Source organism: Sinohyriopsis cumingii, chromosome 5 (assembly GCF_028554795.1).
Source record: "Sinohyriopsis cumingii isolate HCF-2022 chromosome 5, ASM2855479v2, whole genome shotgun sequence".
Taxonomy (NCBI): Eukaryota; Metazoa; Mollusca; class Bivalvia; order Unionida; family Unionidae; genus Sinohyriopsis; species Sinohyriopsis cumingii.
Genome location: NC_142965.1, coordinates 60,452,431 through 60,477,445, shown reverse-complemented (window position 1 = coordinate 60,477,445; position 25,015 = coordinate 60,452,431). Strand labels below are relative to the sequence as shown.

The window sequence follows — 25,015 nt, the reverse complement described above, 5'->3', positions numbered from 1 at the left end:
TTTGAATGACCATCTTGAATCCCTTCACCGTGACCTAGATTTTACTTTCAAGCTTATGGAAACGTTACTCCACTGCAATTTCTATGGAAGGACCTGTTATGTGATCTTTAATGTTCCTGCGTACTAGAACCATCGCCGTTGGGGCGGGATGGGGGTGGGTCTCAACGATATCCGTCGGGGAGTTTATATCTCCCTTTGCATATTATATGACTTAACACATAAAAAAATATGTACGAAACTGTGATAGTGTGTAACTTTCGGTATCCAAAATGTGCCTTAAGGGTTTCTGTAACATTCTATATCCAAATGTGCCTTAAGGGTTTCTGTAACGTTCTGTATCCAAATGTTCCTTCAGAGTTTCTGTGACGTTCTTTCCGAATGTAGTAAGGTTAAATTAGATTTTAATATTTGTACTGCAGCTACTGGAACAATAATACACGCAGATGATTACATTCCAAAGAAAAGTAAAAGTATATTACATTGGGATTAAATATTCGCATTCAGCTGATATGCGAAGGATAGTGTGTTACTCTATTATTCTTTATTATCGGTTACTCATGTGTTTAAGCTTCATATTGTCGCTAGATGTGTGCATGGTGATCATTTCAAATTCAAATGTAGATAATGTCATATTGCAAAACTATTTGCGACAGCAAATAAGACACTGCTATGTTCGAATCCTTTTGTATGCTGTAACACGAGTATAACCATATTTCTGACTGATATATCAAAATGAAAGCCAAATGTAACTACAAAAATCCACTCATTTTTATCCACGACGTATAATTCTTTAAAGCATTTTGATGATGTTTACATATACATTCATTACAGTGAGTGTCCTAAAAAAACCAAATAGAACGTTACAGCTTTCTCTCTGTTTAATTAGTAATCAAGTGCCAGTACAGAACTTGGCATAATTACTAGAAAGCTAAACAAACTAAAAGATGACCTAAGTTTAAGGGTATCACATAATAATGTTCAAGTGAACCAAGAAACGCATGGGGTAATTTTCGTATTCTACGAGCAAAAGTCGGAAATTAAATCGATGTACAAGTGTCGCAAAAAATTATTTGTTTTCCTTCTTGTTCTCATGAATATTCTGTCAGCAGACGCAAACGAGTACTACCTTTTCGCCAGACGATTTAAAGAGACTTGCAAACGGGTACATCACTCTTGATCGTGCTTGGGGAGAAAACAAAATATCAAGTCGACCTCTTTTGTGCAGTGGAAATGGAATGGTCGTGCACCAGTCGTCTCTCACACACTATAAAACAAGATTAGATTAGATAAGATTAGATAAGGTACTACAAGAAAAGAGATAAGATAAGAGATAGGGAAATATATGATGATAAGATAAGATAAGATCTATATAAGGTCGGCATGCTTTAAAACAACAATCCAACTCTGACGAGTATTTTACCACCATTACATACAACAAAAGAGTCATTAAAACAAACAAGATTGTTAAAACGTACAACCAGGGAATAATATATATATACCATTGGACAAAAGCTGCAGCGGTTAACTTAAAGCATGAGCAAGCAAAACAATTTACAACACAGCGATTAAAAGTTAGTTTGCTGCCTGAAAACATTAAAACTTCAATTTAGGATACTTTCAGCAAACAAAAGTATTAATTGGAAAAAATATAATTATAAATTTAAAAAAGAAGCACCAGATAGGGACCAAAAACATGTTTCGATGCAGTTTATGCCTTTCTTAAAAAGAAACTAGTAACAGTTGGTCACTTGATAATACAAGCTACAAGGATACGTATTAAGAGTAACACAGCCATTAGCTCTGGTCATCATGGCGATGTGCGTATTATTTGCAGAAATAACAGAGACAGTTTTTACGATTCCAGAAGAGAATAAAAATTTAATTGCTCTCTACAGTAATTTGGTAGCTGAAACAATAAAACGGCAGCAGCTGCAAAGATTTTTGCTAAATGTTGTGGTTTAAATTCTTGGGACAAATAAAGCGTTTCAATACCTAAAATTGTTTTTTGTGTTTAAAATATGTTAAGTCATCCAAACATATGTGACCACACTAATTCAGAATTTTGTAAGTGCCCAAAGCCATAACCTGAAGTCTAAGCATCTTCAGGATGGCGTTAGTGCCATAAGAAAGAGTTTCTGATAGCTGCTTATCAGTGTTTGCACCATCTATCCCTAATGCCGTTAATTTTGTATGACTCCATTTGGAAAAAGCATTATATTTCATATGGCCTTACATGTTAACGACACTGACGGTACTATGTGTAAACTAAGAGATGTAGCTCGACAATGAATCTAAGATAATTGTATCGCCATTCTCCAACGTGACGATGTTTTAAGCTGTTCTATTAGATTATACATACAATGCAGTATAGCATAACAGTACTCCTTTCGTTCGAATTCTTACTTGTTACTAATTACTTGGATAAATTTATTATATAATTAAACCACGCCGTAATTGGAATCCAACGTGACTTCGGGTCACTAATTACGGTTAGACATAATTTTAATTTTAACGTATTGGAGTCCAAAGTAAAGTATGGTTATTAATCTAGCTAGACATAATTTATTACTGAGCACAAATGTACATTTTGTTGGATGAATGCCAGATGATACATTAGAAAAGTATGTAACCACGTCCGTGTGGGTTATATACCTATATAGAATGTCAATCAGAGAGGGTTAGAGAACGAAAAAAGGAAAAGAGGTCGAATAAAGCAACCTGATGGCAGGTCTTTAAATACTTTTTAACTTAACTAAATATTATTGTACAAGTTACCTATACTGAGTAAATTATCATGACAAAGATTAGACCTATAACATGATCGTTAAGTTGATCCGCTATTGATCATTTCTTTATATGACCTTCAGGATCACAGCGACATGGCCAATGTCATCAACGTGTAGATTACTGGAAAATCCCCGCGCTTCTTTCCATTGAGGTCTATTGTCTTTGGCGTGCTGACGTTTTTGTCAAAACTAACTAGGATCGATACATCAATAATTCACGAAAACCAGCATCGGAATGTACGATTTAAGTTCTGAGATCTCTGAAAAATGTTGAGAGACGCTGCTTATTCTAATAATTTTTAACCTCCTGGTTTAAAAATACAATACGTCTGAAAGATCAAGAAGATTCTTTCGTACTATATGTACATGTTCATGCATACAATCCTCTATGGAAAGGTACTGCATGATAGCGGCCATTGCACTAATATATAGCCCTAGAATTGATAGACAGATAGAGAGATGGATGGATAGATAGTAATCAGAAATTTGTCATAAAGAACATTCAGATGTAATTAGACAATCTGAAACATTTTAACCGATATCGGTGAGAAATCACACTTATGCTGATTATTAATCTAATAAAATGCCAATACAGCTGACTTTTACTTATTTGCCTTTAAATACATAAAGAAAAATAATAAATACAGCAGGCAGATTTTTTGTATATACAAGGATAACCACAAGATCATGACAACTACAGTAATAAGTACAATAAAGTTTAATATTAAATCAGTTTCAGTCTTCTGTGTGGTCCACATAAACCTTTACATAAAAAGTCGAAAGCTCAAGTTGTTCATGAAAAACACATCATGTTTACACTATCTGCTCATTCACTAACATTTGGGGTCAGTCCCAGTGGTAGTGAGAAACATAGTCTCTTTCCAAACTTACTGTCTAAACCAACCTTTATATACAACCTTCAGAGAGAATATTCGGAGGTGGGTTGGGGTACGAAGCAAAGAATTTAGTTTAAAAAATAAATCTTATATCATGTCCTTCCATATTACTCATCTCCGTATAAACATTCGTAATCCCTAACTTACACTTGTGTACAAAGAAATCAATCCCTAACTTATACTTGTGAACAAAGAAATCAATCCCTAACTTACACTTCTATACACAGAAATCAATCCTTAACTTACACTTCTGTACACAGAAATCAATCCCTAACTTACACTTCTGTACAAAGAAATCAATCCCTAACTTACACTTCTGTACCCAGAAATCAATCCCTAACTTACACTTCTATACACAGAAATCAATCCCTAACTTACACTTCTGTACAAAGAAATCAATCCCTAACTTACACTTCTATACACAGAAATCAATCCCTAACTTACACTTCAATCCCTAACTTACACTTCTATACACAGAAATCAATCCCTAACTTACACTTCTGTACAAAGAAATCAATCACTAACTTACACTTCTGTACACAGAAATCAATCCCTAACTTACACTTCTGTACAAAGAAATCAATCCCTAACTTACACCTCTATACAAAGAAATCAATCCTTTATTCGACGGAGTTGCTTGAAATAGTGGAGTTACGTTTCCTTAAGATATTGTATTTCAGCAAATTATATTGCAAGATAAAAAGCCATTTAATCGACATTGTAAACATCATATCTCTCTCTCTCTCTCTCTCTCTCTCTCTCTCTCTCTCAGTGTATTGACCCATTTCTGTGAGTATTTTTGAATTTGTGTAATTATTTGAAGCAGTTTGCTTTCTTGCACATAAAACTAACAGTGCCCTAATGAGATAACATTTGAAGTGAAAATATTTTACGAACTCGAATTCCAGAGGTAAATGGAGTTTCTTTTCATGTAGGTCTAAGTTTTATCGTTTTCTCACATTGTATGTGTGTAAAGAGCTGAATTGCACTTGCTTTCCTTTTACATAACCATACTACCGTTAGAACACATTTCGATTCGCGAAAATCTTACTGGACCCAATGTCAGTACAAATAATAACTTATGGTAACCAATGAAACTTGTTTTTTAACACTATCGGAAGTTTAATTTTCTTCTATGATGTCGTCATTAAATTCTTATAGATTGTGATCCCCAAAATATATTTGTTGCAAATGCTGTGAGGGAAAGGGTAATATTTACTAATACAGATTTGTGCTGCTTTAATTGTAAGGCTGACATTCAATTTAATGATAATAATTTGTCCATATACCTGTCCAAATCTTACTATCTGATACTGACGTACAAGTCGATCAGATTATCAACCACGTCCCACGAATAATTATGCAGAACTCATTACACATAGCAGTCATACAGAACTCATTACACACAGCAGTCATACAGAACTCATTACACATAACAGTCATACAGAACTCATTACACATAGCAGTCATACAGAACTCATTACACATATCAGTTACACAGAACTCATTACACATAGCAGTTACACAGAACTCATTACACATAGCAGTTATACAGAACTAATTACACAGCAATTATACAGAAATCATCACACATAGCAATTATTCAAACCTCATCACACATAGGAGTTCTACAGAACTCATTACACATAGCAATTATACAGAACGCATTACACATATCAATTATACAGAACTCACACATAGCAATTATTCAAACCCCATCACACATAGGAGTTCTACAGAACTCATCACACACAGGAGTTCTACCGAAATCATTACACATAGCAATTATACAGAAATCATCACACATAGCAGTTATACAGAACTCATTACACATAGTTCAAATTCAGCAGAAACAGTACTTTGAAGAAACAGTAACCGATCCTAAGGGGATTATTAAAATATAATTTATACTATTAATAATCCCTTTAACATAGCTTACCTTTTATCTGAATAAGAAGCATATAGTGTTGCAAATAAAAAATATTTCATGATCGTTTTCCTTCCTAAATATAATTGCTTAATCAATAGTGTGTTCTTTATTTCCTTTTAACGTAACAAACATTTGTGTATATATTAATCAGAGGTGATTGCTAAAGCGAGTTGCTGTATTGGCATACAGCATAAATATAACTAATATATTTTTCCATTAATAATTGAATTATCAACATGGTTCTCACAATATACTTAATATTTATTTATCGACGTGGGTGATCTGCAGACGTTTAGGGGTTTGGAATTTCGAAGATATCATTATGTGCACTAATTCTTTCACAATGAAAATAACAGAATAATGTCTGGCAGCGTTTGAAACCCGCCCAAAATTCGATTATCTAAGTTTTGATTGGTAGTCTCTTTGAAAACGGTCTGAGATAGTATCACTGAGGTGTTATAATGTCTGGTTTCCGGCCTCTAAGCCTAAGCTGTCCGGGGACATCACTGCTAATTGCAAACAGAGTTTCTCGACCCGCGGCAAGGTTCATCGACGAACATAACCGCGAATTTGACCGTAACACAATGGCTAATTCACGGACAGGTAGTTTGTTTGTTCAGAATCGGTCTAAAGTCGTAATATTATATAACACGTATTGACATTACCCAAAGTACCTTTGAATTATGAATTCTATCAGAAGACATTTATAACATGAGGCAGGAATTGTTACCAAATTTTCTCACACAACGGGACACCGATGGATGGCCTGGATAGTATAGTTATCAAGTTGGTCAGTGGTGCTGATTACATACCGATGGATGGTCTGGATGGCCAGGATGGCCTGGATAGTATAGTTATCAAGTTGGTCCGTGGTACTGATTACATACCTATGGATGGTCTGGATGGCCAGGATGGCCTGGATAGTATAGTTATCAAGTTGGTCCGTGGTGCTGATTACATACCGATGGATGGTCTGGATGGCCAGGATGGCCTGGATAGTATAGTTATCAAGTTGGTCCGTGGTCCTGATTACATACCGATGGATGGTCTGGATGGCCAGGATGGCCTGGATAGTATAGTTATCAAGTTGGTCCGTGGTATTGATTACATACCGATGGATGGTCTGGATGGCCAGGATGGCCTGGATAGTATAGTTATCAAGTTGGTCCGTGGTGCTGATTACATACCGATGGATGGTCTGGATGGCCAGGATGGCCTGGATAGTATAGTTATCAAGTTGGTCAGTGGTGCTGATTACATACCGATGGATGGTCTGGATGGCCAGGATGGCCTGGATAGTATAGTTATCAAGTTGGTCCGTGGTACTGATTACATACCGATGGATGGTCTGGATGGCCAGGATGGCCTGGATAGTATAGTTATCAAGTTGGTCCGTGGTATTGATTACATACCGATGGATGGTCTGGATGGCCAGGATGGCCTGGATAGTATAGTTATCAAGTTGGTCCGTGGTACTGATTACATACCGATGGATGGTCTGGATGGCCAGGATGGCCTGGATAGTATAGTTATCAAGTTGGTCCGTGGTACTGATTACATACCGATGGATGGTCTGGATGGCCAGGATGGCCTGGATAGTATAGTTATCAAGTTGGTCCGTGGTACTGATTACATACCGATGGATGGTCTGGATGGCCAGGATGGCCTGGATAGTATAGTTATCAAGTTGGTCCGTGGTACTGATTACATACCGATGGATGGTCTGGATGGCCAGGATGGCCTGGATAGTATAGTTATCAAGTTGGTCCGTGGTGCTGATTACATACCGATGGATGGTCTGGATGGCCAGGATGGCCTGGATAGTATAGTTATCAAGTTGGTCCGTGGTGCTGATTACATACCGATGGATGGTCTGGATGGCCAGGATGGCCTGGATAGTATAGTTATCAAGTTGGTCAGTGGTACTGATTACCATCATTTACGTCCAATACGTTTAAGCGCTTTACCTTTAAATATGTTTTAAGACGAAATTGTTGCTCATTAACACGTGCTTTTCATTATTATATGTTTCTTGACATTGAGTAAAATAATGATGAAATAGACCCGCTGCCAAATAAATCTTAAAATCTAGCCAGTTCGTACAGTGATGAGCTTTCAAAATGAGCATCCATCTCCCTCTGCAATATTCAACCTACACTCATGTAAAAATGGCATCTTTAACAGATACAGAATTTCCGAGTATAATGGTTAAGGGTTTCATAATGAGAAACGCGACCCAAAAACAGTAAAGGTATAGCATCAAGCTACAGCTCTACCTGAATATGCATCAAACAAAAATAACATGGCATACATCAAAGTAGCATTATGTGTTCAACAGTACGACTCTTATGGTCTGTCAGCTTACAATCATGCATAAATAGTCACAGCTAATAATTAACGTATAATGACGTTCATTATATGCATTGAGGCTAATGAAAATCTATGAAATGCTGTTGATTAGAAAGCTATTCACAAGAATATACTGAATCATGTGCTACATTAGTAACGAATTATAAATCTAGTTTTCAAACTTATACCACTTAACCCCCTCCCCTTCAACCCATTAGTATACCATTTCATCATACTGCTTCGAAATACAATATATATATATATATATATATATATATATATATATATATATATATATATATATATATATATATATATATATATACATACATACATACATACATACATACATACATACATACATACATATACATATATATATATATATATATATATATATATATATATATATATATATATATATATATATATATATATATATATATATATAAGGCTTTATGTCATAAAACATACATAAATTTATTTCTAGACAATTAATTTTTCACTTAACATTACATTTAAACAAAGAGAACAAATGAGAATTTTAAGCTAACTTATTGTACATGTCACAATAAGCATTTACACAAAACAAATATGTGCATAATCATTCACAGCAACATATTACTACTACTACTACTACTACTACTACTAATAATAATAATAATAATAATAATAATGAGGACTTTGAATAGCGCCTAATCTTTAGAAGCTCTAAGCGCTTTACAACATTAGACAACACCTATAAGAAAGAAAAAAACATATAATAATATTATTATAAAAACAAGCACCATGAAATTAGAAAAACATTAAAAAATAAAGAACATGCTGAGAATATTTCAGGTAGGAAACATTATTAGGTCTTTAAGTTTGTTCTTGCAGTCGAAACAAGTGTTTTAAAAGCCCTCTTGAATGTGATCACTGTGTCTTTGTGTCTACGTTGAGTGGGCAATTCATTCCACGCTGCTGGGCCCTGGTATGCAAAAGAACGCTGTCCATATGACTTTGTTTTCATAGTGGGAATAATGAGGATACGATTGTCAGAAGAGGAGCGTAAGTATCTTGCTAGTGTGTACACATGGGTGAAATCAGATAGGTATGTTGGACTAGAGTCCGACAGTGAAACGTAGCACAGAGAACACATTTTGTGTTTGATTCTGGATCGAATGGATAGCCAGTGTAGGGTACAGAGCAGCGGGGAGGTGTGCTCTGATCGTGGTACTCTAAGTATGATCCGAGCAGCTGTATTTTGAACTTTTTGAAGTTTCTGGAGTAGCTATTGAGATGAACCAGACAGAACTGAGTTATAATAATCCAGTCTTGAAAGTACAAATGAATACACAAGTGTTTTAGTGGCATCAACTGAAAAATATCTGCGAATTGAGCTGATGCGTCTCAGCTCAAGATATGCAGCCTTGCATATGTTCATGACATGTTGGTGCAATGTGAGAGTACTGTCCAGAGTAACACCTAGGTTTCGTACTGATTGTGTGAATTTAATGTTGGCGTTGCTGATATGTATTGTTTGAGGTAAAGGATGTGAATGAGAAAGTACATACATACATAAATGCACATTCAGACACATATACATACATACATACATACAAAGATACATACATACGTACGTACGTACATACATACATACACACATACATACATACATACATACATACATACATACATACATACATACATACATACATACATACATACATTGCCATATTAAAAATTCAATTTTTGTTCTTGAAGCTGGTACTGTAAACTAACAAGTTTTGTAAAATATAAATAATTTAATTATTAAAGTTACGAAATGAAAATTTTACGGTAACTTAAATTATGAATGCAATTTTAAAGTTCTTCATAAGTCCAAAATATTCGAATGGTTCGAATGAATTCAAGATCCTTGAATATACTGGTCTACCAACAGTCATGTAGTATCATTATGGGCTTGTCCAGAACTCCTGTGAATAAATTCACAATAATCCCTGCATATATTATAGTCCAATGAGCAATATGAAGTTCCAACGAATAATCAAAAACAAATATATACTCTCAAAGTTTACAAAAACACAACGTTAACTCATACATATAACAGTATTAGCATAAGAATATACGTATAAGAATCCGAAATATGAATGAAATAAATGATCAGTTCTTGCCTTATGTACATCTCCAAGAGTCTCCACGTGTCGCAATATATTCCACCAGTTAAATCCTACTACTCAATCTAATATTTCCCAATACCTATACTCGTGACCTACATCATAAAATAATCCAATCCATCCAGAGGGAAATAACTTAATTCTTCTTCTAAGACGACATAACTCAATTCTTCTAAGAACCTATCTGACCTCATCTGCCTGTGCGAAATTATTCTAAACAGGTTTAATATGTAGGTTGAATTTAACTTTTAAACACCTATTTGTAGCTGAATATTTTTACAATAGAATCTACACCTATGGATAAAAAATTAACTATCTTATATTTTGTTTATAGATCATCAATACAATTTACAGTACAAGTATTATTTTTCAATTGCTAGAAAATAAAAAAAACATTCTGTTACAAAATTAATTTCGAGTCAGATAGATAAACGGTCATAATGTGAGAATGCATTCTTTCACAACAGTAATTTCGAGTCAGATGGATAAACGGTCATAATGTGAGAATGCATTCTTTCACAACAGTAATTTCGAGTCAGACAGATAAACGGTCATAATGTAAGAATGCATTCTTTCACAACAGTAATTTCGAGTCAGATAGATAAACGGTCATAATGTGAGAATGCATTCTTTCACAACAGTAATTTCGAGTCAGATAGATAAACGGTCATAATGTGAGAATGCATTCTTTCACAACAGTAATTTCGAGTCAGACAGATAAACGGTCATAATGTGAGAATGCATTCTTTCACAACAGTAATTTCGAGTCAGACAGATAAACGGTCATAATGTGAGAATGCATTCTTTCGGACAATAAAAGATCGTAGAAGAGAAGTGGTGACGTAGAAAAGGATTATATGCCAAAGCCCTGGTTCATTTTTCATTCAAATCCTGCTGATGTTCATGATATGTACATGAAATAATATGTATTATATTCAGAACAGATTTGCTCATAACACACATTCAATAAACCGTTATGGTGTAATCTATATCTGTATGTTTGGAACCTTTTGGTTTATGACTGTGGATATATTCTGTGTAGTTTTGATTCATTTCTAGAAATTGTAATAACCATCTGTAGTCGATATATCAGATAGCTCTTTTTTCTCGGGTATAGCATTCTGTTTTAAGATTATGAGTATAGATTGCGTAGGATCTATAAATAGATGGTGTTATGATTCTAATAATAAGACCTGTTTACAACTTGGAAATTTCTCATTGGCTGGTGTGTTCAGATTTTTCTTTCAAACATTTTAATTAATTTGCATTTGACGGGTTAGGTCCCAGGAATAGATATTTGGACATATTAGATTGAGTGGTAATATCTGTTACATAGGTATATTCTACCTAAAGTCGTAATAGACTCTTGAAGGTGTATACAAGGAGGAACCTGAGTAATCAGATTCATTCCTATTTTGGACTGATTTCTATTTCAGACTCTTATTCCATATGGTGAAAACTTGCTGCAGACGTGTTTCATATTGTGTTTAAATAATTTGAGAGGAGACATTTGTTATGATTATTCATTGGAACCACAACGTGCTCATTGCACTAGAATATTTTTTCTGGGGCTATTGTGAATTACTCAGTGGAATTCTGTGCAAAGACAATTTGATACGTAAACAGATGATCTGAACTTTATTCAGAACATTCAATTCTTATGGACCTGAACAGAACTTTTAGCATTATTCTGCATTCACCTCACAATACTGTAAGTTCCTTTTACATTTTTTATTTAATAACTTTGAATATTAAATTATATGTTAGGTTCTAAAATGACATGATGGTTTTGCTTCATTATGTTACTTGGCTTACCACCATAGACTCATAACAAAACGAAATAAGAAAAAAGTTCACTAAGCGTCATATTAGTATAAACAAATCCTTTTTTCGAACTCTCGTTTGACGTTTGTTTGTCCGTGAATTCCCCGAAGAGGCAAGTTTAGACTTATTTAGTTGACTCTTGTCTGCATGGTCACCTGAAAGAAATATAGTGTATGGGCTACGGATTTGGTTTTTTTTTTTATGTTTTAATCAATACTGCCTTTCAGCATTGTGTGTAATCGACTTTTCCCTAACAAGATAACCACAGGGCTGAGTGTTTTGCACAATTTTGGACCTAACACGGCAACCACAGGGCTTGGCCAACTGCAATATTTCATAGTCCTCTTCTTTTTTGTCATAAATGTTGCCGTGAAAATGTAGAAAGATGTCAGATGAAGTCACGCTCTGCAGGAGATTGAAAGGCCCAGGCATTGACTACTTATTAGCAGCATGGTAGCGATGTATAATAGTAGCGAGATATATTGATATTTGTAAAACAGTTCATTTCACTAATTTAAATGTCGCAAGTCAGTGTTGTCTTTTTAAATCTTTACGTACCAGCTGTATTTTCAAGGTATACTAAGACGTTAAGGACCATATCTCCTTTCGTATTTATATACGTCAAAAAAAAAAAAGACGTAGCTGTATAAGGATTTCAAAAGAAAATAAAAATGTCATTTCATTTTCCGTTTAAAAGAAGGATATTTCTAAGTTTTATCTTCTTTCTCACAATTGTATTGTTTCCAAGATTGAAATTCTTCGGTTTCAACTAAACAATCTTTTCTTTCCAGAGAAAAACAAGGAAGAAAAAAAGCGGTACCAATAAAACGGATCTTTGAGTCATCAAACGTTGTGGAATGTATCATTGTAAATCATAGTTTCTGACAGCTAATCAGCTAATGCAAAGCGGTTGAATCTCGCCATTTTACCTCAGACGAAGATACCTTTCTCTGCATTATTGTTATTCAAGAATGTAGAGGGTGTAATTTCGTGAACATGTGTTTTGAGTCAATTGTTTATCTTTCAATCTTGAAACCTATCTCCATTGATAACTATACTCCTACAGCAAGCACAACATCCTCGAACGTTTATCACAACGTTAGTGTCTATCAATAGTCGAAATTATATAACATATCATTCGACAACCATTATTTTTAATGATGTTATTACATCGCTGAATCATGAAAGTATTTCATTTATTTATTGTATATACTATTTTAAATACATTACACAGTGATTACAGTTTGAAGTTAAAGTTATTAAATACCATTTTCGCGGAAAAACTAAAATGTAAGGTAATATACTTTTGTTTCCTTATTTGTATATTGTCCATTTATGCATGCAAATTCTCCAGGGACATTAAGGTTACATTCAGAGTAGACTTTTGCCATAAACTACACTTCTCCATTGATGTTCGGCATGAATGTACTATGAGCTAAAGACGTTAACAATTTTGTTTAAAAAATGTTATCTAATTTTAGCCATATGTAAGAAAGAAATTAGTTGACAGAAAGACAGAGCTATCAACACGAGAGCCACCCTATATGAAATTTAATGTATCTATGCTTTTTCTCTTCTGTGAACCTAACAAAACTGTATCCATGCAAATATCATTTACGATCATTACAGCGGAGTTAATTTATATGCAATCACTAGGTAGGTTTCCAGTGAGAAGATCTACAATGTCAATCACAATATCATTTACGATCATTACAGTGGAGGTAATTTATATGTAATCAATAGGTAGATTTTCAGTGAGAAGATCTACAACGGCAATCACAACATCATTTACAATCATTACAGTGGAGTTAATTTATATGTAATCACTAGGTAGGTTTCCCATGAGAAGATCTACAATGCCAATCACAACATCATTTACGATCATTACAGGGGAGTTAATTTATATGTAATCACTAGATAGGTTTCCAGTGAGAAGATCTACAGTGTCAATCACATCATCATTTACGATTATTACAGTGGAGTTAATTTATATGTAATCACTAGGAAGGTTTCCATTGAGAAGATCTACAATGCCAATCACAACGTCATTTACGATCGTTACAGTGGAGGTAATTTATATGTAATCGATAGGTAGGTTTCCAGTGAGAAGATCTACAATGCCAATCGCAACATCATTTGCAATCATTACAGTGGAGTTTATATGTAATCACTAGGTAGGTTTCCAGTGAGAAGATCTACAATGCCAATCACAACATCATTTACAATCATTACAGTGGAGTTAATGTATATGTAATCACTAGGTAGATTTTCAGTGCGAAGATCTACAATGCCAATCGCATCATTTACGATCATTACAGTGGAGTTTTTTATATGTAATCACTAGGAAGGTTTCCAGTGCGAAGATCTACAAAGCCAATCACAACATCATTTACAATCATTACAGTGGAGTTAATTTATATGTAATTACTAGGTAGGTTTCCAGTGAGAAGATCTACAATGCCAATCACAACATTTTTATCTTAGTTAATTAATGCATGTCTTTTCAAAGTGTGTCATTTTCTGAATTCGTTTTGGTTCCTGAAGGAAAGAAAACAACACTCGATTCCTTTCTGTGTAATTTCGGTGGTCAGTTTAACCCTACTTACACGTATTATATATATTTTTAAAAAAAACTAATTCATGCGAGTAATGGAAGACTCTTTAATCTTCTTCGATAAACTCTCTGTGGCATGAGATAATAATAATAATAATAATAATAATAATAATACTAGATAGATAGATAGATAGATAGATAGATAGATAGATAGATAGATAGATTGCAGTTGCTTACATTCAAGAAATCTATAGTGTGATTTTCCAAAGAGAGAAACCATGAATAAACAGCAAAGGTTTCGTACCAGAAGGCAAATATATACGCTCATTACTAACATTAAGAGATTACGAAATTGTAACAGAAAGAGTAAATCCATTGTATCTTTATAGGGCAACGATAGGATAAGACGCCATTCTATATTGACAAAACGTTAAATTAATTAACCGGACGCTTTGATAATGGACAAATAAAATCGATTGGGTGGCAGGTTTTGAGTGTCATTTAGAAATCTTAATCAAAGACAAAAATGCAAAGCTAACCAATTCGTACGATATTTATGTGATCACTTCAATTTCATTAATAAAAACTTATTTTCGCATGAAGCGCATTTTTGCTTAATGCTAGAGGCGATAAAGTTCCTGTTCTATTTCTTCAGTGTCAAAAGCCATCAAGTACAAGACCCGACATTCCGAAAATATGGATCGTTAAAGAATATTATGACAGAGTGTATTCGTTTTGGTAATTCCGAAAATAGATCGTTAAAACATATTACGACAGAGTGTATAAGATCAGATACTCCAGAAATATAGATCGTTGAAGAATATTAGTACAGACTGGCTTATCATCATCTATTAAGAAATATTTATTGACTCAATATTCCATTAAGCTCGTAATTAGTAAGTTTTCCAACAAGATAAATGATACTTTGGCAAGGTTCTCATTACACAGTCTGGTAACATAAACAGAAATGTATGGTTAATGCAAAACAGATGAATGAGAGGCTTCTAACACAATTTACCTAGGTAAATCTTCAATCTATGGTGGCAGATGTAATGAAGTACGTCAATAAATACAACAAAATATAACAATTTGTCAAGGCTAATATTAAACTGCAAATAAAATATATTTTTTTTGCATTTCAGGGTAATTTATTCATTTTCTATTTACTAAGGCACATACAGACACCAGGTGGAAACTCTGAATTACATTAATGGCAGATGGCGCTAGAACAAAAAATGAACGCATTCAATTTCAACCAAGGATCCAAGAAGTTATACATACAACAGCATATTTTTCTTAAGCTTATTTCAAAAGAAGGTGTTCAAATATATCTCAAAATAAAGAGACCACGGCCTCTTTATGTAATTTTGATCATATTTCAATATGCATTTTCTTTAATATTTTCAGAAAAACTTCAAATGAAAAGTAGGATAGTATCGTGCTTAGTAATAGGAAATTAATGATAAACCATTAGCTTTCAGCTTAAAAAAAAACAAAAAATAAAACTTAAACAAATAACAACTATTTGAAGACTTTTCTTCATCTTATACTATTTGATAACATTTTTAAGAAAGGAAGTTCTCTATGAGTGATTAAATGGTACTATATTCAATCCCTGATTTAAGTTTGGCAAATCCGACATATATTCTTAATGAGAGACGAAAATGCAAATTACCATTGCAGTACGAGTTTCCCCCAGCGTAACGCAATACCAAAGAGTTAGATTTTCTGAAATAGAATATATTACATGGTGCACAAGAACAGAACTTTCATAACTTGACGTATACAGTAAGGCACATAGTACAATATATAATTCATACACAATTCACTGCAGCATAAATTAAAGAATGAATAGTATCATCAGAAACCTGTGTGCACATAAATCGTCAGAGAAAGAGAGAGAAAGAGTGGAGGGGGACAAATAGCGAGAGATGGTAATTTAAATTAGAATGAATTATACATATACTTACCTTGGTATTTTACTATTCTTAAATCTTCGTTTTCAAGTTATTGTAGTTCATATATGCTTGGTTTCTACAAATAATAGGTGATCGATATAAGATTTTCTCAGTGAGAGGTTTAGAGGAGAGATTAGGTCAAAGTTATATTCATTTTCGACCGGATTTTATTTCATGCCATTTGATGAGTGTGATGAAAACCTTTATTTAAGTAAAGCTTTTAAGTAGCTTGTGTTATAAAGTATTTTAAGATAGGAAGCAGTTTCGAAGATATCTTTTAGATCTTTATACATGTCTATGTAATCTGACTTCAGCCTAGTACTGCTATTAAGATCAACCGCTAGCATAGTAAAATGGTTAATTCCGTTAACGATTAACTTCCATCTGTAGTTGACCAATAAATATAAATTAAAAAGATTCGGTGATTGCTCAGGTGGACGATAAACAAAGCGAATAATAACGTTATCATCGAAACCAAAATAAATCTTTTTTAATATTAACCAAACAATGTAATCAAAATTACTTTCTACAACTTGTAAACACAGAAAACAATATCTCCACTGTCACATTTCGTTTTGTCTTAAGAAATTTTCTGGGAAAATGATAAACTTGGAAATAAAAGAAACCTATGAAATAATTTGTTTTATTCAATGTTTCTGACAAGCTTCTGACATCAATAAACCGAGTTCGTACTCTAGTCCCTCTACATGTCATGTCAATATCATAACCGATCCGTTTTTCTCTTTGCGAGCCTATCTTGAATAAGAATCTCTTTTTATCAAAATCTTTGTCCTAGCAATGGTGATTGATGTGCACGTTGTGTCCTGTTTTGGCTGATCTTGTGTAAGTCAGAATACCTTTCTTTTTTTTTTTCTTTCACTTATTTATTTGCCGGTAAGGGTACCTGTTCCCATTCGTAAAAAGCAACATGACCACTTTTTTTCGCTCCTATTGGGAATAAATGTTTACGTGTTCTCTACAGTTCTAAATTGTTCGCATAATCCGAAAATGTCATCTTCAGATGACCAGCATTTCGTCTTACATTATCTCTACCGGGAAAGTATGCAATTTTTGCAACGATTAGACGAATCTTTCTTGATTAGAATTTTCTCAGAGGATGCGGTGTAATTCTATTTATTTTTAATTTTACGTTTTTGACTTCAAAATTTGTCTCGCATAATTCCAGTCTTCGTCTTTTTTCAGAGATATTAAAAATCTGCAAATTATTCCTCTTTGACCATCAATGGAGGTCAGTAACCTGACGGCCTAATGGAATTTTGACAGTTTTGATCTGCATCATGTCCTTAATTATGGTATCCTTAGTTTTTCTCGTGTCGTCCAATGTATGAAAGTTCGAACTTTCATTGGCGCGAAGTATACTGTCAAGTGTAGAACCCGTAGTTTCGATTCTGTCCACCTTTAGCACAATGCTGTTTAGTCTCATTTATCTTTCTTCCAGTCTTCCAGACAATTTCTGTAAAATTAGCTCAAGTAGATTACTGATCACCTGCTCAACATGTCTTTGAAAAAAGTATTGTTCAGTGCAGTAAAGTTTTAGCTTGCTAAAGTAATGTATGACTTTGACTCGTTAAAGGCGATTTAATCAAGTTCGTCATTCAACTTGGCTACAGTTCAATATTATTGTTCTGTACTAATTAATTGGGATCCGTTTATCTAAGAAGAAATATTAGCTAATCCAAATAATAGTATGAATTCGCGTTTTGGTTTAATTATATTGATATTTTTTTTATGGTTTCTCAACATGCAAGTATACGTCTATTTGTTGTGCTTTCGAATATTGTATTTTCTCTCGTGTAATACCAGGCTGATCTCGTTTCATTCATTCAGTTTTTGCATCTCTGACATCTCCTTAACTGTCTCCATACGTTACATTGATAACATTTTCAACTGTCTTTACTTCATGTTTGACAAAGTCATGAGCTAGACATGTAACTGATTGAAATTTCCTAGTTTGTGACTATTATTACTATTATTACTATTATTTGTAAGAGGATGATGCAATGCTGGTGCGGGAGTTGGTGAAGACACTGAAAGAAATTTCGTGATTTTGATGTTTATTTCTAATTTACGTAAACGATAAATGATTCTGGCACCATAATCTTGTGCAACAATTCGTATTTTTACCGAATCGAGAGATCGAAGTTCAACAAATGATAAAATGAAATGATATCGTTCCTAAAAGAAGCTAAGGAGAATCAACATACTGAACTTATGAACAAATGATCAAAGGAAATAACGTCGTTTCTAAACAAAAAAGCTAATAAGAATCAACGTATGAACAAATGATTGATATATGGATCTAAAATGGTCAATGTACAGAATTTAGACACAAATATGACTGATATATGAATGTATCACCATTAATGATCAAATTATATAATCGAGACAACAATATGATTGATATGTAAACGTGTCACCATATATTATCAATGTATAGAATTTAGACACAAATATGATTGATATATGAATGTATCACCCTAAATGATTAATGTATAGAATTTAGACAAAAATATGATTGATATATGAATGTATCACCCTAAATGATTAATGTATAGAATTTATACAAAAATATGATCGATATATGAATGTATCGCAAAACAAATGTATATTAAGTCCTTCGAAAATTATGTACTTTGTGAGTGACTTGGTAATAATTTACACTTAAATAAATACCCAACCTTGACCGCTTTATCCTGTAATACCCATGTCGTAGTTTTCCGATACGTTACACGTGTCATAATACCAGATGACGCAACGAATGCGTCATAATTTTATGCCTAAGAAAAAATGTGATCACCGAGGCCTCCAAATGTATTTCAACATCTTTTCAATACACTAGTATATGGATTAGTATTTTTTTAAAAATAAATCATGCGATAAACAGACGCTTAAAAGTTTGCTCATTTATATCGAAATGTACGAAACCCGTAAACCTTTTGCTCGCTAACACTCAGCAGAATTCAGTTAAAACCCTCGTTTCATAAATTTCGTTTTACACTAGCACTGAAGTAATATCCTCTACTGAAAGGACGAAAGTAGTCAGCAAGGAAGGTATACTCATTTATAAATAACCTCAATGAATTAACAGCAGTCGTGATAATTAATGAATTAGACAATGTATCCGACTTTACAATCTTTGATCAAATTGATCAAAGCTGTCAAAGCGATAGTAATAGCTGAGGACTCTTGTTGAATATACTGCATAAATCCCATTTACGATATTTAAGTGTTTTGTGGTGTGAAATATGATATTAAATGTTACATAAATTAATTGGCTGAATATGTCATAACAAGCATAGTGCATGTCAATAATTACAAGACTTGGAAGAACAACAAAATAATGTTTGTTATAATCTTCACATCGAAAACAAAGTAGTCCGCATGTGATAAAAAATACATATTTATGTTTGTGTATGTTATGAAAGCTGCCTCTTTACTTGTGATCACACCCAGTTTTCCCTGCCATGTACCGTAAACACCATGGCCATGAGTTAGACCGTATTGTAGCTGGTATTTGGTATTACGATAGTTCATGATGCGAATCGTTTTGTGGGGGTTGTTGATTGGCTGGGGGGGGGGGGGGGGGCTTTTTCTACACGATAGGACAACAAACGTTATTTCTCCTGTGATTTTCGCTTACACAAAACTGAAGAATGTGTGTCTCAAAAACATCGCTTGTTCTTAATCTTCTAGCAGTATGCCAGTGGATAAAATTCGAGGTTACGCAATTAGAAAGAGAGTTGAACCTTTCCTTCAGTTTGAATTTGACATTCATCGAGAAAACATCTCATTATTGTGATCTGTTTGGCTGCTAGACGGAGTAAACATCCTGACACAGTGAATGACAGGCGAAGCTAAACACCGAATTGACTAGCTGTCAATGTTAATTGGTAATACAGGATATTAATTAGTCTAATATTCACTACACCACTAGACCTACAAAGAAGCGTCTTCTTATTATAATTTGTTTAACAAAGTGGGATAACTAACTTCCGCTAACTCCATACACCATGATGTGTATGTAGCGACCGACCGGTTTTTTATTTAAAAGATCGACTTTTAGAAGGTCACATAGATCTATAAATTGCAATATTTACTTGGTTACAATAACTATTCAACTGACTATATTCCAATCCTCTAAGACGAATAATTCTAGGACAGTTTTTGTTTCCTTTTTTATTTCCGTTTTTTTTTTTAAATTGAATAAGAGGCCAATCTGCGTTGGTTTGGAGGAAAAATGCAACATCTCGTTTTAGTAGACTATAATGCACGGTGTAGACAGAAATGAAAGCTGTACCAAGAAACGTAACGGTAGTAGTCATACGCATTAAAAAGCTGCGAGAAGATAAAACGGACAACGTATCAGATTAACAATTGCTCTCTCTCTCTCTCTCTCTCTCTCTCTCTCTCTCTCTCTCTCTCATATATAGCCTACACCTTTTACGTTAGACCATAGATGATTTACAAGTCATGGACCAAACACATATTAGAGTTTAACTTTATGTTGTCCTCATGCTCATAGAAAAGTAATACTAGTGGAACACTGCATGACTCAATACTAGTAATTATATAGGTAACTAATTTAAGGCCGCTACTACCTTTCACCAAAACGGAAAAAAAAGCATTCGTAACATTATAGTCTAATTTATTCCACATTGTACCTGATGGCATGATATATTCCATCAGTATGACTGTATGTACACGAATGAAATCTTCGCTCATAAACACGTGTTTGTATTATCTTCTTTTCTTGGCATTTTCCATACTGACTGTAATTTATCCAGCAGCTTGTCAAAAAGTGTTATCGTCACTATGTTGTGTATGACGACGGGTTTATGAACTGCATCCCCATCGAAAGAATTTGACCTTCAGAAACACGCTCAGGACATGTTCAACGGCAACAACGTATACAGTTTTGTTGCGGTTGTTTAAGCAAGGATATACAATACGAAGTACGTAACATCAAGATGTGAATTTGATAACATCGAGCGTCCAGCTCTGCTGAATACCGCCGCAGAAATCTTTCACAGTGTTACGAATCTGTGGTCTTAAACTAAGAAACAGAAAGACTCAAGACCATTCAGTTTTGTAAAATGTAAGAAATAATTTAATTCTTTGTAAAATGGAAATTTAAGAGGAACGTGCAGTATTGTGAATTAAATCCAAAATAATCATTAACGTTCTATCTAAACTCCAAAAGAATAGAGTTCCGAATGAGTTCCGTGTCTTGAATGTGCTGATGTACTCGCAGCATTGAATGTGCTAAAGTGCCAACAGTCTTGAACTTTCACAATGACATTGTCCAGAACGTATTTGATTGATGTCATAATCATTCCAAAATAATATTTAGTCCGAACAGTCGCATGAGCACTTTGCAATTCTATTACAAATTTAAATAAATTATTACTCTCAAATTAAATATAAGCAGAACTGAAAATAAAACAGGAACATTAATGAATAATTGTTCACTTCTCCTCCTAATACAAATCACGACGACTATAGTATTACTCTATGTCGCAATACCTTCCACCTGACTTAATCATACCAATGGAAAACCACCCTAAAATGTAAACTGGTTCATAATCAGGGCTGGGTTTAGAACTCAAAACAGAGTAAACAGCCTATTTATATCTTGAATTATCTTAAAATATAATCATGAACAAAAATTATATATGTCATATGTTGTTTATAAATTATCATTGCAATCTAATATCGTGAACCAAAGTTAAAAACAATATAGATATTCATAACAACAATCTATTTACCGAATCATTGTATAAAAAAGAATAGAACTTTGCAACAGATTAGATTTCAATCTTGACATCCGCTTACATTATCAAACTCGTGTGAACTCAGTAGTAAGACGTTTATCTAATGCTGACATCCACTTACGTTGTCAAACTCATGTGAACTCAAATAGATTGTAACAACACGTTTATCTAATGCTGACATCCACTAACATTGTCAAACTCGTGTGAACTCAAATGGATTGTAGTAAGACGTTTATCTAATGCTGACATCCGCTTAATTATCAAACTCATGTGAACTCAAAATAGAATGTAGTAAGACGTTTATCTAATGCTGACATCCACTTACAGTGTCAAACTCATGTGAAGTCAACAAGATTGTAGTAAAACGTTATCTAATGCCGACATCCACTTACATTGTCAAACTCATGTGAACTCAAATAGAATTTAGTAAAACGTTATCTAATGCCGACATCCACTTACATTGTCAAACTCATGTGAACTCAAATAGAATGTAGTAAAACGTTATCTAATGCCGACATCCACTTACATTGTCAAACTCATGTGAACTCAAATAGAATGTAGTAAAACGTTATCTAATGCCGACATCCACTTACATTGTCAAACTCGTGGGAACTCATAAAGATTGTAGTAAGACGTTTACCTAATGCCGACATTCACTTACATTGTCAAAAACATGTGAACTCAAATAGGTTATAGTAAGACGTTAATCAAAACCTAATAGTATCTACTTAAGAAATAGTAACATTTTTAAAAAGAGATTCATTCCAGGACATCTGGTCCTCAATCACTTATGTAATGAATCTGGGAGAGGAAAAGGATTTTTTACTTTAATCCATGTGTTCTGAAAAAGTACACTTGCGGTTAAAATTTATTACTTAGTTTTGAAACCTGTGTCATAATTTCCCTTGACACGTAAAGGTAGGTTTACTTTTCTAATCCCTAGTACTATAGCACCATTAGATACAATAAATGTTGATTTTAACACTCAAAGATTATTTAGAAAATATAGATGAAATAAACGAGTCACGAGATCAGTATTTTATAATAAACCTAAATAACTGTATGCAAATCATAAAAACCATTTCCCAAAAGCATATACCATATTTTTGAACGACAGTTTCTCAAACTGTTCATTCAAATTGTGTACTCAAACACCTTTTTTGTTTGCTGATATTTATCCTGAGTATGTGCTGTGTGCAAATTTCTCCATAAGATGTTGTAGGATAATGCTCAAATAACAGCACAATGGTTACCCTCTGTCGAAAATAAATCCGATAAACACACTTCGTCTCTTTTTTATTCAGCTGTCGACACCGATCAATATAACAGTTTTTAGTTAAATAATTCCTGGATTGTGTTTACAATACTTAATATTGCGTAACACCGTAATGGCGCTTGCATTTCATTGTTCCATACCATACATTAATATGAAATGATACAAGGTATGCTGCTTTCAATACAATAACGAAGATGGTGATAACGCCAAAGCACACGACAATCACTGAACTACTATCCCGTTATTAAAAGACACGGTTATTGCCATTATGACTCTAATCTTAACAAGTAGACCGACTACAGTTTTTGGTATCAGTCAGAAAGAAAGGTCAGAATTTGATGGCCTTATCTCCCATTACAAACGGAAGGGACAGTTTGGAAAAAAATATCCGTGTCCATTCGTCTACTACATACCGAACGGGACATAAATAGAAACTGTGTCTTTGATGTCGCGAATCAACTTACTCGGTTGCAGTCGTCATCATGTAACTAACTTATGTTCCGTTATGTATCATAACCCTCAGGTAGGAAAATAGCAATTAGTTAAATATAGAAGAAATTTTACTTTGTTATGAATAAACGGATTTAGTACGGCAGGACGCGAATAAATAATCTTTTGATAAAACTAATACAGTGATCTTATACACAAACAGAGAGGGAGATTGAATTTTACTGAGTAAAAACGAGTACAAGAGAGAGTACAAGAAATAGAATACTGAATAAAAATGAGTGCAGTTGTTTCTTCCTTTGGATATATATTTTATTGGGTTCATTATTGTATTGGTTTGAAGCAGATTTATGGGCAAATATCTAAAGTAAATAATAAACATATGTTACGCATCCTCATTTCACACAGTAGAGGCTATACAAAGTTGCACGAGATAATACACTCAATGGACAGCAGCTCATATTTCGACAGATTTTGTTCATTACTGTTTGCCATCAACTGTGAGCAATGCTAGTTATGCAACAAAACAAGTAATTAGATATAATAGTTGAATATGATCCAATTAACACGATTCTAGGTATTAATTTGCACACGCATGCACACATTTGCTTGATAAAGATCAGTATGGAGAAATAATGAAAATATGACTACATTCCATACTGACGGACATAAACAGCATATTCTCTTGTAGGATGCACATTTGAAGAGGTAATAATAATTTTACCTCCATGCGCTCTGCACACGAGCCTTTTGTATTGGAATTGATGGGTTTTCAACAACAAAATTATCTACCTATAAAACTGGTTCTCTTTGATTTCACTTTGATTTATTAAAGGATGAAAAGCATGTAAGAGATTTACCCAAGCACTCTCTCGTGTTCTTTTTATAAAGAATAAACTAAACAAACAGTAAAATTAGATATACCTAGTTTCTTACTGTTAACCTCAGAAGTAACATTGGAACTCGGGGTATAAGCAAATATTTTCATCTTGAATGTGTACTTAAGTAAACAGATTGGTCTACAAACGTAATCGTGGAGTGTAC

At 33.8% G+C, this 25,015-nt stretch overlaps 1 long non-coding RNA gene across 2 annotated transcripts in view; it reads right to left on the bottom strand.

The window, feature by feature from the left end:
• Nucleotides 1–763: 763 nt before the first annotated feature.
• Nucleotides 764–25,015, bottom strand: part of LOC149799265 (uncharacterized) — a 39,237-nt gene continuing 14,985 nt past the window's right edge. For both annotated transcript variants that reach the window (XR_016420882.1, XR_016420883.1), the window contains one exon: nt 764–1,264. This is a non-coding gene — a long non-coding RNA (uncharacterized LOC149799265). The remainder of the gene's footprint in view (nt 1,265–25,015) is intronic.